The following is a 20,006-nucleotide window of genomic DNA, read 5'->3' as shown; positions in this document are numbered from 1 at the left end:
TGAGGGTCAGGGTGGGAGCAGCACCGAGCCCTGGGCCCCTGGCTGTGGGCACCTCTGCCCTCAGTAGGGACCACTGGTCTAGATGTTCTATGAACACCAAAGTCCCCCTCGGCACCTAAGACCAGGGCCATCGGCTCTGCTCACTGGGTTCAGGGCTCGGTGCCTCCTGAAGAAAAGGCGGCACGTGTCTGTGTCGTGAGAAAACCCCGCAGGGTTCTCGGGCCAGCAGGACAGGGAGGAGCAGGGGCCTGACCTGGACCACAGATACTCCTCTGAACCCAGGAGTCTAGGCGGACCCAGCCTGGGACCCTGGCAAAGGCCTACAGAGCCAGGACAGTAGCCCAGGGAGGACTTCAGCAGAGCCACATCTCACGGGGGCCCCCCGCTCGGCCCCTCACCGCTCGCAGCCCTGCCCCTCAGTTCCATCCTTTGCTTTCCCACCGCTCAAACTACCCAGGGTTAAAACACCCTGTTAAGTGGATTCTCTTAGGTAGATTCCTGCTCCTGTTAAGTGGATTCTGGTGTCTATGCGCCGTGCTTTTTCTCCCACTGACTTTTCGTTTCTCACTATCTCAAGGTGCGTTTCTGTTCTTGTGGGTAACAGAGTTTCTGAGACCACAGGGGTGCCTGGGAAGATGGGGCAGTGACTTGGAGCCAAGGCCCAGGACTGGACCTCACATGGCGTCTCACGAGAAAAGGGATGTTAGAAGGCAGTAGAGAGGAGGGTGCGGCCACCAGTCCCAGGGAGGACGGCTGGGCCCGAGGAAAGGTCCTGGGCATGAGTGGAAGAGCTCAGGGCAGCAGCTCCCCGCTGATGTCATTACAGAATCTTCCAGAAAGCCATGTGGCAAAGAAGTCCTAAAGAATCCTACTCACTGATTTAATCCGTAACCTGCATTTGCAAAGGTGTTTGTTGTCGGTTCTTCTACAGTAACAAACAACTATAAAATGCACAGTCGTAGGAAGAAGACTAAGTATGCAATATTCACATGATTCGCCATACTACAGATATTTAAAATGCCTACAGGTACTTTCAATGACAACAGAAGCTTACGATATTGTAAGTTAAAAAAAAAAAGGTTGCATAGTTGTATATCCCGGATGACTCAACTCCAAAACAGTAATACATGTGGGGAGAGGAGCAACACTAAAACAGTACTAATTGTGCTGATCGCTCAATAGCGGACAGGAATTTTAATTCTCTTCACAACATTTTTAACATTTAAAAAATTTATTTTCATGATGAGCATGCATTACTTTTAAATTAAGAAAAATTTATTATTTTAAAGCCATAGCTTTTCTCTTCAGACTCCTCAATAACAATAAGGCTGGACAAATATGGACTCAATGAAGAGTTTTGCTGCACAACGTAAGTGGGACAAAGATGCCAGAAACTGGATGGAAATACTCCTCCTGAAAGAGATTTACAGCAACAACAAATGTGATCAACTAAGTCAAAGCAGACCAAAAAAACAGGAGAGGATCAAAACGGAACTGCAGCAGACTAAGTAAGTTCATTGTTAGAAGCAAGTCACTAAAAAATGAACAAGCAAACCAACAAACAAGACTTGACCATAACGAAAATTAAATCCTGAAACGGGACAGTCCACCCAGCAAAATGGCCAGCTGCAGAGTGGGGACGAGAGAACATGCACGAGCAACAGCCACATGCTGGACGTGGTCCAAGGGCTTCGTGCGTCCTCACAGCACTCACCAGCTCCCGCTGTCACCAGTGCATTCTAGATTTGAGCTGAGACATTACTGCGTGGGGACATGACCTGCCAAGGCTGGGATGAGGGCCCTGAGCCCTGGGCTTGCAACAAGGTGGGAGATCCAGGCGGGGTCACACTGAACTACTCTCCTCTAAGGGGCTAAACTGAGCCCAGGCCAGTGGTGCCTTGGGCCTCTGGGAAAGCAAAGGTCATGACAAAAGCATCCTTCATCTGGCCCCACAGACTGGGCAACCCATCTCAACTTGAAGAGAATTTCAGCCCTCCAGACCTCCATGCTCTGGAAAGAATTTCTCTCCTATACACTCAGAAGGGCGCTAGCTGTACACCACCCTGGGAGAACTGAAAAAGGAGTCAATCAATTCATTATCTACAGGCCTTCATTATCTCCAGCCAAGAAATAGCAGAGTAAGGTCAGTCACATACGAACTCAAGATAAAAACCATCACCAAACAGACCAGGGAGCAAGGTCCCCAGGAATGAAAGACAGCAGAAATAAGTAACAGGTTACCCCCCACCCCGGCCCCAGATGCAAGAGTTGAAAAGAAGTTAGATGAAGAATATAAAGTACGTAAATATAAATATGTAAATAAATAAAAAACGAATCTTAAAGAAATGAGTGAACAACAAATGTCTATAAAATTCTCCCAGCATTTCCATGACCTGTGCAGAGAAACTTAAAATGCACTCATCCTCCCACTGAAAACAACCAAAACACTGAACAAAACACATAATGTAACTGTCTTAAAGGCCCTGGGAACAAACCAGCTTGGACAGAAGCCAAGAAGCTACAATCCCTGGGAGAAGAGAAGCACAGAGGTGACCCCAAATTACCCCCAGCTTTCCCCCTAAGGCCATGTACCTACTTGCAGTGTGAGGGAACAGCCCAGGAGAAAGCGACACTCTTACAAGGAGAAAGAAACAAAGACTGGTGTTTGGGAATGATGAAGTATCTGGGAATGAGAGGCAAAATCCCAGAGTGGGGTGTCAGGGAGACGAGACGGGAGTCCCAATCACTCCCCGCCCTGCACAGGGCGGCACGTGCGAGAGGAGGCCTGTCCCCACTAGAGACAAACGCCCTCCAGGAAGCTCGTGTCAGGGACGACAGCAAGGCTGAAGGCTGGATGCTCTGTCAGTGCCGACAGAGGTAACTTCACGGGCACGCGGCTCTACTGGGGCTGCTCCGGTTGGTGCGGGTGCTAGTTACAGAGCTGCGCGGTGTGGGATCCCTGCCCTTTACCCTAACTTTCCCACAAGGCCTATTCTCTCCAGTGCATGGCATTTTCAGGAATGCACATAGCACGTTGTAGCAGGAAGGTCTGTAGTTAAGAAAGACAGAAAATGGTATTTATCAGAAACACAAGAAATAATAAGCATTGGGAGGGTGTGGAGAGAAAGGAGACCTCGTGCACTGCTGGTGGGAATGCAAACTGGTGCAGCCGTGGTGGAAAACAATTGGAGGCTCCTCAAAAAAAAAAAAACGAAAAACAGAATTACCACATGATCAGTGATTCCACTACTGAGTACTTACCCAAAGAATAGGAAAATACTCCTCAGAAAGCTATAGGCACTGCTGTGTTCATGGCAGCAGCATTTACAACAGCCAAGTGTGGAAGCAGCCCAAGGGTGCAGAGACAGGTGAGTGGATAAAGATGTGGGACACACACGACAGAATGTCGCTCGGTATTGAAAAGAATGAAATCTCGTCCCTGGCAACAATACAGACAGATCTGGGGAATATTAGGCTAAACAAGGTAAGTAAATGCAAGAAAGACAGATACCATATGACCTCACTCACATGTGGATTTAAGAAACAAAACATTTGAACAAATGAAAAAGAGACAAACAGGGGCGCCTGGGTGGCTCAGTGGGTTTTAAGCCTCTGCCTTCGGCTCAGGTCATTGTCTCAGGGTCCTGGGATCGAGCCCCGCATCGGGCTCTCTGCTCAGCGGGGAGCCTGCTCCCCCCGCCTCTCTCTGTCTGCCTCTGCCTGCTTGTGATCTCTCTCTCTGTCAAATAAATAAATCTTTAAAAAATAAAAAATAAAAAGAGACAAACAAATTAAAAAGAGACAAGCAAAAAAATGGGCACTTATATACAGAGTAAAAACCGGTGGCTGTCAAAGAGGAGGTAGGAGGGGAGACGCGTGAAATAGGGGAAGGAGCTCCAGAGTCCACTGACCATGACGAACACTGGGTGATACAGAGAACTGCTGACTCGGGGTGCCCGGGGGCTCGGGCGGTGAAGCATCTGCCCTTGGCTCAGGCCGTGGTCTCAGGGTCCTGGGATCAAACCCCAGGTCAGGCTCCCTCCCTGCTCGGCGGGGAGTCTGCTTCTCCCTCTGCCTCTGCTCTCCCCCACCACCCCCCATGCTCTCTCTCTTTCCTCTCAGATAAGTAAAAACAAAAAAAGAATTGCTGAGTCACCGTATTGTAAACCTGAAGCTAATATAACACTGTCTATTAATTATACGTCAATGAAAAAAGAATAAAAATGATATAAAGAAAGATCTAAGATGCAACATAAAAAGGAAAGCCAAGAAATGGATGGATCTAAAGAAACGTGATCTCTGTAAAGTCAAAACAATAATAACATCCACTTTTTAGGATTAGGAAAAAGATAAAGCATTGTCCTACAAAGGACGACCGTAACAAGGAAGCTGGGAGAAGCGTGATTGCAGCTGCCACTAGGGTCCCAGCATCGCCCAAGGGAGCTTAGAGTGAACCCGACGACAGACTTGGCGACACAAGCGCGGCCGCCATGACAGGGACACTGAGAGAAAAGAAACCGAAACAGAGTTCGTAGCTTTTAAACTAGCAGAGGGGAAAATGTGATACATAAGCAAATAAGTGACCAATTTCTAGTATTCCTAAAAGGAGTGGAAAGAAGAAAAAAGCCCAGGAGAAATGGAACGAATGCCGCACTCTGAAGCGGATGAAGCAATAAAAAGGTCGAAAGAGACCAGCGAAGCGAGCCCGAGTGACCCCACACCGTCACACGCGCAGCCCGGCTCCGGCTCTGGCCACCGGCTACGCACTTCAAACCCCCAGTTCTAGGCAGTGTCCCCGAGACAGGCCCAAAATGTAAGGCCACATACAGTTCGCAAGCCAAAAGCTGGAAAATGATACACCTGCCAAATGTTCGAAAGAAAAAAGGTCAGTTCTATTTTCGCATCAGAAAAACAGACTTTAGAAAAAATCACTGGAGTGACAGTGGGGCAGCAGTGGTAGCTCAGACCTTGTGAGACGTAAGGGTTCACACACATAGAAAATCCCCCAAATGCAGAAAGCGACATATATCTTAATAGAAGTTTGGGGGGTTTTAATGAAGAAATAAAACAAAAAGCCCCACAAAAGAGATTCAGATTCACAGAGCTATTGTTGTAGAAACATACATAACAACGCTCGGTCACCTGTCAGACTGTTTTCTACAATGAGCTGCATGTTCCAAACTATTCCTAAGAACAGACAAGTCTAAAAAAAGAAAGATTTCGGGGTGCCTGGGGGGCTCAGTGGGTTAAAGCCTCTGCCTTCGGCTCAGGTCATGATCCCAGGGTCCTGGGATCAAGCCCCGCATCAGGCTCTCTTCTCAGTTGGGAGCCTGCTTCCTCCTCTCTCTCTGCCTGTGTCTCTGCCTGCTTGTGATCTCTGTCTGTCCAATAAATAAATAAAGTCTTAAGAAAAAAAGAAAGATTTCAATGCACCTCAATTATCAATGGGTCAGTCATTGATATGGCAAAATATTAGTGAATATACAGAATATTTAGCAATAAAGACTTGATTTAGCAAATACAAAAAGGCCAGTGACTAACTGAACATAATAAAAAAATACATTAAAAAATTTTTAAAGGGCGCCTGGGTGGCTCAGTGGGTTAAGCCGCTGCCTTCGGCTCGGGTCATGATCTCAGGGTCCTGGGATGGAGCCCCGCATCGGGCTCTCTGCTCAGCAGGGAGCCTGCTTCCTCCTCTCTCTCTCTCTGCTTGCCTCTCTGTCTACTTGTGATCTCTCTCTGTCAAATAAATAAATAAAATCTTTAAAAAAAAAAAGTTTTTAAAGCCAGTGTTCCCCAAATTAGAGAAAACATATTCCTCTTTTCCCTTTTTTTTTAAAGATTTATTTATTTATTTATTTATTTATTTGAGAGGGAGAGAGAGAGAGAGGGAGAAAGCATGAGTGAGGGGGCAAAGTGAGGGGAGAAAGACTCACAAGCAGACCTCACACCAAACGATCCCACAGCCCCGAGATCACGACCTGAGCTGAAATGATGAGTTGGGTGCTTAACCAACTCGCACCACTCAGGTGCCCCAGAACATTCCTCTTAAGCACAGCGGGGAACACTTACAAAAGCTGACCGCGTGCCAAGCCGTAAAGCAATTACAAGTATATCTCAAAGGAAACCATCATACGGGTCATGTTCTTTAACCCCCAGTGCAATTAAGTTAGAAATTAAGGCAGTAATCAGGAACAAAAAGATCAATTAAGATTTAAATTTTATAACTGGAAATTGAAAAACAGACTTTAACGAGTTCATTGGTCAAAAATTATGTATTTATAGGCAGTATAACTATGTCTACATAAAAAACAAAATAATCTACAGAGAAATTATTTGGCTAACAAGAAATTTTGCTTGGCAACTATGTGGCTAGAAACAAAGCCAACATACTTAAAAAATACAATGTTTTAAACAATAATATTTAAAAAACAGAATAAGCAAAAATCAAAGACAAAAAAAGGAATTTTAGGGCAGTGAAACTACTCTGCATGATACTGTAAAGGTAGCTATATGTCCTCATATATTTGTCTAAACCCTTAGAACATAAAACACCAAGACTGAACTCCAGTATCAACTATTAACTTCGGGTGTACGCTCACTGACTGTAACAAATGCACCACTTTTAGTGGGGGGGTTGCTGATAGGAAGGGAGGTTGTACATGTGCAAGGGCAGTGAAAATATAGCAAATCTACACTTTCTGCTGAATTTTACTGTGAACCCAAAACAAAGAGATAAACTGCTTCATATAAGGGAAAAGAGATATAAATACAAAATCAAAGAAGTAAGATAAAAACCCTATACTCGCTCACTGAATGACAAACGGAAAAAGAATACATGATGTATTCTTCTCTTTAAAAAAGAAAAATGTACAACGTCCGTTCATGGAAAAAAGAAACCTCAACAAAGTAGGTTTTAGAAGGAACATACCTCAACATAATAAAGGCCTTATATGAAAAACCCAAATCTAACATCATATGCAATGGTGAAAAGCTGAGAGCTGTTCCCCGAAGATGAGGAACAAGGCAGGACGTTCACTGTCACCGCTATTATTCAACATAGTATGGTAGGTTCTAGTCACAGCAGTCAGACAAGAAAAGGAAATAAAAGGCATCCAAATTGGTAAAGAAGAAATCAAATTTTCACTATTTGCAGATGACATGATACCCTAAAGAGGAAACCCCAAAGACTCTACCAAAAAACTGTAAGTGACAAAAACATGAAATGAACCGATAAATGAACTCAGTAACGTTGCAGGATACAAAATCCATATACAGAAATCTGTTCCACTTCTATACATTAATAATGAAATGTCAGAAAGAAAGATTTAGAAACTAATCTCACTTACAATTGCACCAAAAATAATAAAATAAACTCAACCAAAGAGGGGAAAGACCTATACTCCAAAAACTACAAAACACTGACGAAAGGAATCAAAGATGACACAAATAAATGGAAAGACATTACAGGCTCATGGATTAGAAGAACAAAAATTGTTAAAATGAAAAAAAAAATTGTTAAAATGTCCATATTACCCAAAGCAATCTACAGATTTAATGCAAACTTCATCAAAATACGAATAGCATTTTTCACAGAATTACAACAAATAATCCTAAAATTGGTATAGAACTGAAAAATTCCTGAATAGACAAAACAACCTTGAAAAAGAAGGACAAAACTGGAGGTGTTACAATCCCAGATTTCAAGATACACTACAAAGCTGTAGTAATCAAAATAGTATGTACCGACACAAAAATAGACAGATTAAAAGAACAAAACAGAAAACCCAAAAATAAACCCGTGTTTATAGGGTTAATTAATCTATGACAAAGGAGGCAAGACTATGCAAAGGAAAAAAAGTCTTTTCAATAAATGGTGTTTGGTGTGGGGGGTGTCGCCTGGGTGGTTCAGTCGGTGAAGCATCTGCCTTCAGCGCAGGCCATGATCCAGGGTCCTGGGATTGAGCCCCATGTCAGGCTCCCTGCTTCTCCTTCTCCCTCTACTCCTCCCCCTGCTCGCTCTCTCTCCTGCTCTCTCTCAAAAAATATAAATAAAATCTTTTTTAAAAAGTGGTATTGGGGAAATCAGACAGCTACATGCAAAAGAATGAAACTGGAGCATTGTCTTACACCATACACAAAAATAAACTCAAAATGGATTAAAGACCTAAGTGTGAGGTCTGAAACCATAAGAACCCTGGAAGAGAGAACAGAGGGTAATTTCTCTGCCATCAGCAGTAGCAACATTTCTCTAGATATGTCTCCTGAGACAAGGGAAACAAAGGCAATACTAAACTATGGGGACTACATCACAATAAAAAGCTTCTGAACAGCAAAGGAAACATTCAACAACCACAAAAAAGAACAACCTACTGAATGGGAGAAGGTATTTGCAAAGGACATATCAGATAAAGGGTCAATATCCAAAATCTACAAGGAATTTACACAAGTCAACACCAAGAAAACCCAAGTAATCCAATTAAAAATAGGTGGAAGACATGAATGTTTCCCAAAGACAGCATCTAGATGAGAAGATGCTCAGTGTCCCTCATCATCAGGGAAATGGAAATCAAAACCACAAGGAGATACACCTCGCACCTGTCAGAATGGCTAGAAACAGCAGTGCACAGCAAGCGCTGCGCAGGGTTCAGAGAGAAAGGGACACTCGCACGCTGGCACTAGCGCCTGAAAGCAAACTGGCGCAGCCACTGTGGAAAGGGGATGGAGGTTAATCAAGAAGATGGGGCGCCTGGGGGGCTCAGTGGGTTAAGCCTCTTCCTTCAGCTCGGGTCATGATTCCAGGGTCCTGGGATCAAGCCCCGTATCGGGCTCTCTGCTTAGCGGGGAGCCTGCCTCTCTGCCTACTTGTGATCTCTGTCTGTCCAATAAATAAAATCTTTAAAAAAAAAAAAGCACAGGGAAAAAAATGAGCAGTTTCAAAGCGAAGATTAACAAAATGTGGATAATTGCTTAAGGATGGGTGACAGAATATGCGGATTCATTATACTTGTGTCTCTACTTTCAATGCTCTGATTTTCCACAATAAAAAAGTTTTCCTTTAAGCAGCCTGGAGAGAAGCAGGGCCCCACAGAAGAGCAATTCAGGCGGACGGCTGTGTTCTCCATAAGAATGGCAGGGACGAAAAGACAGTGGAATGGTGGCACCGTGGACAGAAAATCACTAACAAACTTGAATTCCACACAAAACAAAACTACTTTGGGGGCACCTGGGTGGCTCAGTGGGTTAAGCCTCTGCCTTTGGCTCAGTTCATGATCTCAGGGTCCTGGGATCGAGCCCCGCAACGGGCTCTCTGCTCAGCGGGGAGCCTGCTTCCCCCTCCCCCTCTGCCTGCCTCTCTGCCTACTTGTGATCTGTCTCTCTCTCTCTCTCTCTGTCAAATAAATAAATAATCTTAAAAAACCCTACTTTTTACTAACAATGGTTAAAATAAAGATTTTTCAAGCAAACCGAGAGAATTTACCACCATCAAACCTCACAAAAAGAAATAAATCCAAAAGTGTTCTTCAAACACAAGGGGAGGAAAAGCCAAATGGATGATCTAAAATACAAGAACTGATGAAATATTAGAAGATATAATCATGTTGATGGCCAAAAAAATTAGGAAACTTCTGCCATGTGGAAATTCAAAACAACATTTATAAATAAGTCATGGGTCATGAGAAATCATAATGAAACCTGGAAAAAGATTTAGAAGTATGAAAACTATGGTGTTTCAAAACTCATAAGACACAACTAAAACCCTTCTTAGAGCAAAGGTTAAAAGCGTGAACACACCAGCAAAGTGGAGGAGCTTACATGCCAGGAGCTACGTGTCCCACTAGTAACTGGGAGAAAGAATATTATGATGTAGATAGAGAAAGCGGAAGAAAAAATAATAAATAAAAACAGAAAACAAAGATACAATGGAGAAGATCAAGAAAGCCAAAAATTGAGTCTATTTAACTAGACAAAGATGTAGGAGAAAAGGGGGTTACCAAGGGAAGGAAAGAGGGAAGGAAATTAGAAATGTCACAGTGATCACAACTACAAATCCAGGAGAAACTAAAAAGATAAGAGGGTGTCCCACAGATGATGGCAGTCACTGATACTCACACAGCCAGCAAGGAAAGCTAGTAAAATCACCCACAATCCAACCCTACAGCACCCGGAAAATGAGTATCAGCCTGAACTCACATGTCAGTGATTAAGTGAACGCTGAAGCCTGCACAAGCAGGCATTGAGCAGGGATTGCGTGGAGGAGGGAGAGGACAGCAGGATCTAGGTGGCGGTGGGACACCGTGTTTGTCCTTGGAAGAGGGGCCCCACCCTAAGCAGAGGGATACTGAGATCGGAGCCCTGCCACCGCCAAGTACACGGGCCTGACACCAGCAACCTCGGGAAGACACTGCTTCTGGAGGCAAAAGACACACTTGGAAGGGAGCAGCCCACGTCCGCGGCTTTGTGATGAAGGAAAAGAGAAACAAGCCAGAGCTAGCCAGCGCCCCCAGCAAGAACTGAACAGAGGCCGCAGTTCACTGGGCTGACAGAAGAGGGTGCTTTCGAACCAGAGAGCAGGGAAGCTACCAGAGCCCCTGCCTCTTCCCCACACAATCTCATGTAATCACTGGTCTCCGGAAATTCAACACGCTTCCTCATCCTCAGAAAATGGAACCCAACCGCCCCACAAAGCTTCTAGCAAAAGAAAACAGAAGGTAAGGATAAAATGTTTCAGCTAATAAAAAGTGCTCCACAAAAAAACACCGCAAAGCAGAGGAAAAGCGAACTACAACACAACTCTCCAACACGGATCAAATACAATTAAACCAGCAATTGCTAATGAGAAAAACCACCACAAATAAGGTTAAAAGCTTGAAATAAGAATATGGAAAACCAGGAGAAGAGAGATGAGAGCTGACCAAACTTAGGAGAGAAACTGAAAAAGAAATCATCTGAGAAATGAAGTAAAAGAGAAAGACAAGACTGCCTCAGAAACCACAAGGAGTCCAAGGGAAAACAGACATGACTGAAATCATCGCAAGATGAAAAGAAGACAGGGGGAAATGAGCCAGGATTTTTGATAAAAGTGCCAAAGACATTCTATGGGAAAAAAGGATAACCTTTACAACAAGTGGCAACAGAACAAATGCATATCCGTGTGGGGAGGAGGAAGGGAATAAAAAAAATCCTCTACCCTCACCTCATGCCATATATAAAAATTAACTCAAGACTTGAGCTCTTGGAAAGATGCATCCCACTAAGCACAACAAAAACCCCTAGGCACCATATAAGGCCAACGTAAGATTCTGAGAGGTGGAGAGAAGCCAGATCAGTTAGGGACCTTGGGGCCTGAGGAACAACACGGCAGAAAGTTTTTCTTCTCTGGGTTTTCTTCTATGCCTCATCTAAGTTTGGTGCAGGAGAAGCCAGCAACCCAGAAATCTCAGCAGGCACAGATTTTTAAAAGCTCCCCAAAAAGCCAGCTCTCCCTAACAATAGGACCAGGAAAGATGCAGCCTATAAAGATAGGAAACTTAGGGACAATAAACACTCTACTATAGTCAAACACCCCAGAAAAAACTGTAGCTCCATCTTGGCTCATATGAGCAGAGGCCAAGTCGGAAGTGCAGACTTCTATCCTCACTAGCCTGTAATGAGGTACCCCTAGCCCCTCCCAGGCTAGAATCAGAGAGCCAAGTAGAGAGCAGAGACTTTCATCCTGACCCTGCAGGAACAAGACCCCCCCCCAATCCATGTGAGATCAGTGAAGATCACATGGGCAGCCTGAACTGCAATTTCTACCCAAAAATAATGAGGCATCCCTCCCTTTTACTTGCCTGAGTGAATCATAGTAGACAGCCATGGACTTAACCACCACCCAGAGGTAATGAGATCTACCCGCACTGTGTCAGCAGAGGTCATGTGGGGAGCACTGCCAAGGCACTCCCACCTCTCTTAGGGTGGTATCAGTGGAGGCCCAGCAAGAGCAAGGAGCCTGCTTCCACCGGGTGTGGGTGTCAGTGAGAGTCGAATGAGAAACCTGTGCTTTCACTTCCGACGGTCAGTAATGAAGCAGCTCGCCCACCCTGCCCCTGCTGGAGGGGAATCACAGTAGGCCAGCTAAAACCGAAGACTTAAGTAAAACTCAGAGGTTCATAATATATTTTTTTAAGATTTATTAATTTATTTATTTGACAGAGAGAGAGAATTCACAAGTAGGCAGAGAGGCAGGCAGAGAGAAAGGGGGAAAGCAGGCTCCCTGCCAAGCAGAAAGCCCGACAGAGGACTCGATCCCAGGACCCTGAGACCATGGCCTGAGCCGAAGGCAGAGGCTTAACCCACTGAGCCACCCAGGTGCCCCGTTTTATAATATAATATTAAAATATCTAGGGTTCAATTAAAAAATCACTTGTCACCAAGAACCAGGAAAATGCTAATTTGAATGAGAAAAAACAATCAATAGACACCAAGACGATACAGATGTTAGAATTATTTGAAAATAATTTCAAAGCACCATCATAAAAATACTTCAGCAGACAATTAAAAACACACTGGAAACAAATGGAAAAAAACTCAGCAAAGAAATAGAAAATCATTAGCAAAGAAATAGGAGAGATAAAGAATTAAATATAAATCTTAGAACTGAAAAAATATAATAACAAATGAAAAAAATCAATAAATGGGCTCAGCAGCAGAATGGAAGGCACAGAGGAAAGCATCATTGAGCTGGAAGACAGAACAATAGAAATCACCCAATCAGAACAACAGAGAGATAATAGACTGAAAAAAGTGAACAGAGCTTCAGGGACCTCTGGGACTAGGACAAAAGATCTATCATTCATGCTAACAGAGTCCTGGAAAGAAAAGAGAAAGAGGGAGGAGCTGAAGATGTATTCAAAGACAGAATGGATGAAAAAATTTCCAAATTTGGCAAAAAGACACAAACCTACAAATTCAAGAAGCTGAGCAAATCCCAACCACAATAAGCCTAAAGAAACCCATGCCAAAATACATCATAATCAAACTTCTGAAATATAAAGACAAAGAAAAAAAGTCTTGAAAGCAGCGAGAGAGAAACAACAGCTTACCTATAGGAAGAAAACAATTCGAATGACAGTGGATTTCTCATCAGAAACCATGGAGGTCAGAAGGAAGAGGCACACGTTTTTTTCAAGTGCTGAAAAAAAAAGAACTGTCAACCCAGAATTTATACCCAGTGTAGACACCCTTCAGGAATGAAGGGAAAATCCAGACACTCTCAGATGAAGGGAAATGTGGTGAACTTGTCAGCTGCAGACCTGCCCTAAAGGAAATGATAAGAAAGACCCTCTAAACAGAAAGTAAATTATGAAAGAAGAAATACTGGGATATCAGGAAAGAAGAAAGAACAACAGAAGTAAAAGTATGGGTAAATACAACACACTCTCCTTCTCATCTTGAGTTTTCTACACTATGCTTGACACCTGAAGCCCAAACTAAAACACACTGAGGTGGTTCTAAATGTATGAGGAGGAAATAATCATGACATCCATACACAGGGAGGAAAAAGAGGTAAACCTACTCTATTTCACTTAAACTGGTAAAATAAACCAGTAGACTGGGATACGTTATATATGTAATGTGATACCTTGAGCAACCATTCAAAAAACAAGACAAAGAGACAGATTCAAAAGTTGCAGATAAATCAAAATGAAACTCTAAAATACATACTAAGCAATCCATAGGAGGGAAAAAAAGAAAAAAGAAAGAAAGAAACAAGAGAAATAAAAAACAAAGAATACACAAAAATTAAACAGCAGACTTGTCATACACAGACAATTACATCAAATGTAAATTGTCTGAATACGCCAAACAGAAAACAGACCTGAAAAGGTCGGTTAAAAACACGACCCATTCATGCGCTGTCTATAAGAAACTAACTTAAAATATAACCATGTAGCTAGTTTGAACATAGAAAGGTGAAAAAGATATACCATGCAAATATTAATCAAAACAAAGTAGGAGTAGGTAATTCATGTCAGATAAAGCAGACATCAGAGCAAAGAAAATCATCAGGTACAGAAAGACACGTCACACGATGATGAAAGAGCCGACCTCTCAAGAAGACGGCAATTCTACATGTGCACGTGCTCAACGGCAGTGTATGTGACACCAAGCCTACAGAACTGAGAGAGACACGACAAAGCCACATTTCTGGTTGAAGACTTGAGCACCCCTTCCCAGCCGCTGACAGGTCTAGACAGAAAACTGGCAGGTGCTGGTATGAAACAGATAAAAGCCTTGTCACTATTGAAGACTGTTTTTTAATTCCAAAAAGATATGTTTCATTGGCAAAGTCTACCAAACGTCAAAAGGACAATCAGCACCAGTTCCACACAATCACCTCTAAAACACAGAAGAAACACCTTCCAATTCAAATTATGAATTCAGTACCACTGTGATACCAAACCCAAAGACAGCACAAAAAAATAAAAGGAAAGAAAGAAAAGTACTAATATCCCTCACGAATACAGAGGCAAAACTCCTTAACCGGACATTAACAAACACGATTCAGCAGTATACACAAATGTATACTGTATACGGTATATACAAATGTGTATACAGTGTACACAAATGGCTGTGCACAGCGGCCAGAAGAGCTTAACCCAGGGATGCAAGGCTGACCTGGCATCTGAAGACCAACCAGTGCAAACTACCGTATCACCAAAGAACAACCACAGGGTCCCATCGACTGATGCAGAAAACCGTCTGACAAAATGTAGCACTGATTTAATGCCAACACTCTCAAGAAAAAGGAACAGAGGGGAACTTCCTCAACGCGATAAAGAACATCTTCCAACACCCCCACCCCAAAAAACCCAAAACTAAAAACGAGAGCTAACATCATACTTCACACGTTGAAAGACTGCATGTTCCCTCCTCCCACAAGATGAGACTAAGAGAAGGACATCATTCTCACCACTGCTGTTCAACACAGTTCTGGAAGCTGACAGTGCAACGAGGGGGGAAAAGGAAAAAAGACACACACACATCAGAAAGTGAAAAATAAACTGTCCACTAGCAGATGACTTGATTCTTTATGCAGAAAATCCCAAGGAGTCTACAAGCACCTGGAGGAAAGACAAACCAAAGTTACATAATTTCTTTAAAATCTGATGAAAATGAAGACATCGAATGTTAGAATTACAGCATATAATTACATTATTAATCAGAGGAAAATTCATAATATTCAGTAATCATGTATCAAAAATTAAAGAATAAAATAAGTAAACTAACTCAGGAAGCTAACAAATGAACAACAAAGTAAAACAAAAAGGCAAGAGGGAAATAATAAAGATAAAATTGGAAAGTTACAGGTTAAAAATCAAAATCACAGTAGAACTATCAATAAAATAAAATGTTGGTTCTCTTTATGAAAACCTACAGAATATACAAATCACTAATCTAATCAAGAAAAAAAGGAGGAAACAAAATACACAGGATAAAAAATGATTAAGGGGGTAAAACGGGAAATTTTTTTAAAAACTTACACCACTTCTTTGTCTAACTATACATACGTAAATTGGAAAACCTAGGTCGAATGATCAGGAAATTGTATCTGCCAAACAGATCTCAGGAGATAAGAGATAAGAAACTTAAACAGACAATATCCAGACAGAAAAGAAAAATTATCAAAGAATTATCCTTCCCAAAGAAACCAGACCCAGATGATTTCACGAGGGAATTCTACCAAATCTTTAAAGACCAAGCAATCCTAATGCTACTTACACTACCCCAGAAAAGAAAAAGAAGAAAACATTCTAATTCTTTCTGTGACTCATTAAGAGGCATAGCACATAGAGAACACCTTTGGTAAACTGGCCCCGTAGAGGACCCCTCAGTTTGATGACACTGGCACTTCAGAACATGCATCTTGCTTTGCAATGTTGTTGGGGTTCTTCGGCTGACATTTACGTAGGAAAAATGTATACTTCCCCCAAACCCAATGTAACATTTTTTAAAGATTGATTTATTCATGTGAGAGAGAAAGAGAGCGAGCAGAGGAGGAGGGGTAGAGAGAAAGGAAGCAGACTCACTGCTGAGTGTGGAGCCAGACCCAGGGCCCCACCCCAGGACTCCGAGATGGTGACCTGAGCAGAAATCAGGACTCCACTGTTTGATCCACTGAGCTACTCAAGCACCCCTCAATATAATATCTGTAACCCAAAAAACATGGGAAAAACTCTCAGCCAAGATTCCGAGTTCAGCTGGTTGACGATTAGAATTATGCGTGGATGTTTCTGGAAAGGGCAGAAGCCACTATGAAGGTGTGCACAGCAATTGCCCGTGAACAACTAGTTTAGCTGTGGTGATCAGGGAAAATGCGGAAGGCATTCTGTGTCCTAACGAGGTGGTTTTTTACTTTTCACTATTTACCTGTCCTTGAGCTGTATTCGTTAAGATTTATTTATTTATTTTGAGAGAGAGAGAGAGAGAGAGAGGGAAAGAAAGCACAAGCAGGGGGAGGGCAGAGGGAGAGAATCTCTAGCAGACTTCACGCTGACCATACAGCCCAACACGGGGCTTGATCTCATGACCCCGAGATCATGACCTGAGCCGAAATCAAGACTCAGACACTTAACTGAATGAGCCACCCAGGCACCACAGTTCTGTTTTCAAAAATTAATTGGGGATTTTGAGTACAACCAACTTTAACGCATTAAAATTTTTATAGTACATTATAATTTTCCCATTTAAAATAATAGGAAATGGCAACATAACATTTAATTTTCAGTAATGGATTAATGAAATTAAACATTGGGAAACTACACAGCACTCATATCTAAACCATATGATACTTCAACATAGGATAAGAAAACTACAGAACACATCTCACTTTAAAATATGCAATTAGGAAGGTATGTGCTATGGTGAGTGCTATGAAGTGTGTAAACCTGGCGATTCACAGACCTGTACCCCTGGGGCTAATAATACATTATATGTTAATTTAAAATTTTTTTAATTTTTTAAAAAATAAATAAATAAATAAAATATGTAATTATATGATTGATGAATCACTGCCCTCTATACCAGCAAACCAATAATACATTATATTGAATTAATTGAATTTAGATTTAAAAAATAATAAATAAAACAAAATATGCAATATAATGATATAAAAAATACACGTTTGGTCACTCAGATGACCACAATATATTTCTCAGACATTTGGCCTTCATCCATAGTTCCTGAGAACGCTTCAGAGCCCGAAAGGTGACACAGGTATCCTGAAGGATGACTTCTGGACTCTGCCCAAGGGTGGGAGCTGGTTGGCCAGAGAAGGAGCCACGTGACTAGAGGGTTGAGACACTCAACCGCAACCCAGACTTCCAGGGCGGAAATAGAGGCTGGAGGAGGAAGGAGCCAATGGCCAACGACTTACTAAATCAGGACCGCAACAAAGCCTCCATAAAAACCCAAAGACTGGGCTCAGGGAGCCTCGGGGCTGGTGCGCAGGTGGAGACTGGGAAGAGTGGCATGCCAACAGAGGGCATGGAAGCTCCACACCCTCTTCCCAGCCCGCACCCCACGTATCTCTTCACCTTGCTCTTGATTCTTACCATGCATCACAGCCTTTAACAAACTGGCAAACGCTCAGTGTTTCCCAGAGTTCTGTGAGCAACCCAAAGAACATAAAGAGGAGGAGTCGGAAGCCCAATCTGTAACTGATACGTCAGAAGCAGAGGTGACAGCCTGGGGTGCCCGAAGTGGAGCGTGGGGGGAAGTCTTCTAGGACTTCTAGGGAAGTCTTCTGAACCCTTAAGCTATGGAACCCGATGCTATCTACTGGTCAGCAGTATCAGAAGTGAGTTGAATTCTGGGACACCCTACTGGTATCTGAGAATTGCTTGGTACTGGGCGGAGGGGTGAGGGGCAGGGAAGGCGTCCATGTTGAAATTTGGTCTGGAATTTGGGTCAACCCAAAAATCCTACATAAAATATTAACAGACTGTAACATCACAGTAAAAAATATGTTAACTAGGGTGGCTAGCTAGCTCAGTCAGTAGAACATGTGACTCTTCATCTTGGGGATATGAGTTCGAGCCCCACATTGGATGTAAAGGTTACTTAAAAATAAAAATCTTTAAAAAAATATTAACAGGGCACCTGGGTGGCTCAGTGGTTAAGCCTCTGCCTTCCACTCAGGTCATGATCTCAGGGTCCTGGGATCGAGTTCCGGCATCAAGCTCTCTGTTCAGCAGGGAGCCTGTTCCTCCTCTCTCTCTCTCTCTGCCTGCCTCTCTGCCTACTTGTGATCTCTGTCCATCAAATAAATAAATGTTTAAAAAAAAAATTCTCTCCCTCCCTCTTCAGGCATCCTTCTCCCTCGCAAAAAATAAATAAATAAATAAATAAATAAATAAAAGAGCAGAAATCACTGAAATTGAAAACATAAAATAAAGAAAGAATATCAACAAAACCAAAGCAACTGTATCTTTGAAAAGGTCATTAAATTTAGATTAAAATCATTTAGGCTAACTAAGAAAAAAGAGGGAAAACACAAATTACTAATAGAAGAAATGAAAGAGGGGACATCAATATTGATCTCATGAACATGAAAAGGATAATAAAAGAACACTATGAACACCTCTATGCCCACAAATTCGATAACCTACATGAAATGGGCCAAGTCCTTGGAAGGACAAATCTGCCAAAACTCACACGAGAAGAACTAGACAATGTAAATAGAGTTTTATCTATTAAAGAGATTAATTCATAACTTAACTACCTTCCAAAACAGAAAGCATCAGGCCCAGATGGGTTCACTGATGAATTCTACCCAACATTTAAGGAAGAGATTATCCCAGTTGTCAACAATCTCTTTCAAAGGACAGAAGCAAAGGGATTACTTCCTAACTCATTTTATGAGGTCAGCATTACCCTAGTAACAAAACCAGACAAGGCATTACAAAAAAAGAAAACTATACACCAATATCTCTCATGAACATATGCAAAAATTCTTTTTTTTTTTTTAAGATTTTATTTATTTGACAGAGATCACAAGCAGGCAGAGAGGCAGGCAGAGAGAGAGAGGGAAGCAGGCTCCCCGCTGAGCAGAGAGCCCAATATGGGGCTCGATCCCAGGACCCTGGGATCATGACCTGAGCCGAAGACAGAGGCTTTAACCCACTGAGCCACCCAGGCACCCCATATGCAAAAATTCTTTTTTTTTTTTTTTTTTTGATAGAGAGATCACAAGTAGGCAGAGAGGCAGGCAGAGAGAGAGGAAGGGAAGCAGGCTCCCTGCTGTGCAGAGAGCCCGATGCGGGGCTCGATCCCAGGACCCTGGGATCATGACCTGAGCCAAAGGCAGCGGCTTAACCCACTGAGCCACCCAGGCGCCCCAAAAATTCTTAATAAAATATTAGCAAATCAAATCCCAGAAAGTATAAAAAGAATTATATACCATAACCAAGTGAGATCTGTCCTAGGTATTCAAGGCCTTCCAACATTTGAAAATCATTGAATGATCACATCAACAGACTAAAAAAGAAAAGTCACTTGATCATATCAATAGATGCAAAAAGCATTTGACAAAATCTAACATCCATCAATCACAAAAACTCTCAGAAAACTAGGAATAGAGGGGAACTTTCTCAACTTGATAAAGACTATCTTTAAAAAACCGACAGCTCACCTCCTGCTTAATGATGAGAAATTTGAAGTTTCCCACTAAGATCAGGTCTACAAGGCAAGGATGTCACCTCTCACCACTCCTTTCAACATCATGTTGGATGTCCTTGCTAAAGTAATAAGGCAAGAAAAGGAAATAAAACATATACAGATTGGGAAGGAAGACATAAAACTGTCCTTTTTCACAGATAATGTGATATCTATATAGAAAATCCAAAAGAATCAACAAAAAAACTCCTCGCACTAAATGTGATTTTAATGGGGTGCCTGGGTGGCTCAGTGGGTTAAGCCTCTGCCTTCAGCTCAGGTCTTGATCAAGTCCTGGGACCGAGCCC

General features: G+C 42.5%; 1 protein-coding gene across 10 annotated transcripts in view; it reads right to left on the bottom strand.

Annotated features, from left to right (window-relative positions):
• Positions 1 to 20,006, bottom strand: part of CACNA1B (calcium voltage-gated channel subunit alpha1 B) — a 174,984-nt gene that overhangs the window by 60,754 nt on the left and 94,224 nt on the right. The window lies entirely within an intron of this gene.

This window comes from Lutra lutra, chromosome 13 (genome assembly GCF_902655055.1).
Source record: "Lutra lutra chromosome 13, mLutLut1.2, whole genome shotgun sequence".
Classification (NCBI taxonomy): domain Eukaryota; kingdom Metazoa; phylum Chordata; class Mammalia; order Carnivora; family Mustelidae; genus Lutra; species Lutra lutra.
The sequence above is the reverse complement of the archived record's forward strand: the minus strand, read 5'-3'. Positions and strand labels throughout refer to the sequence as shown.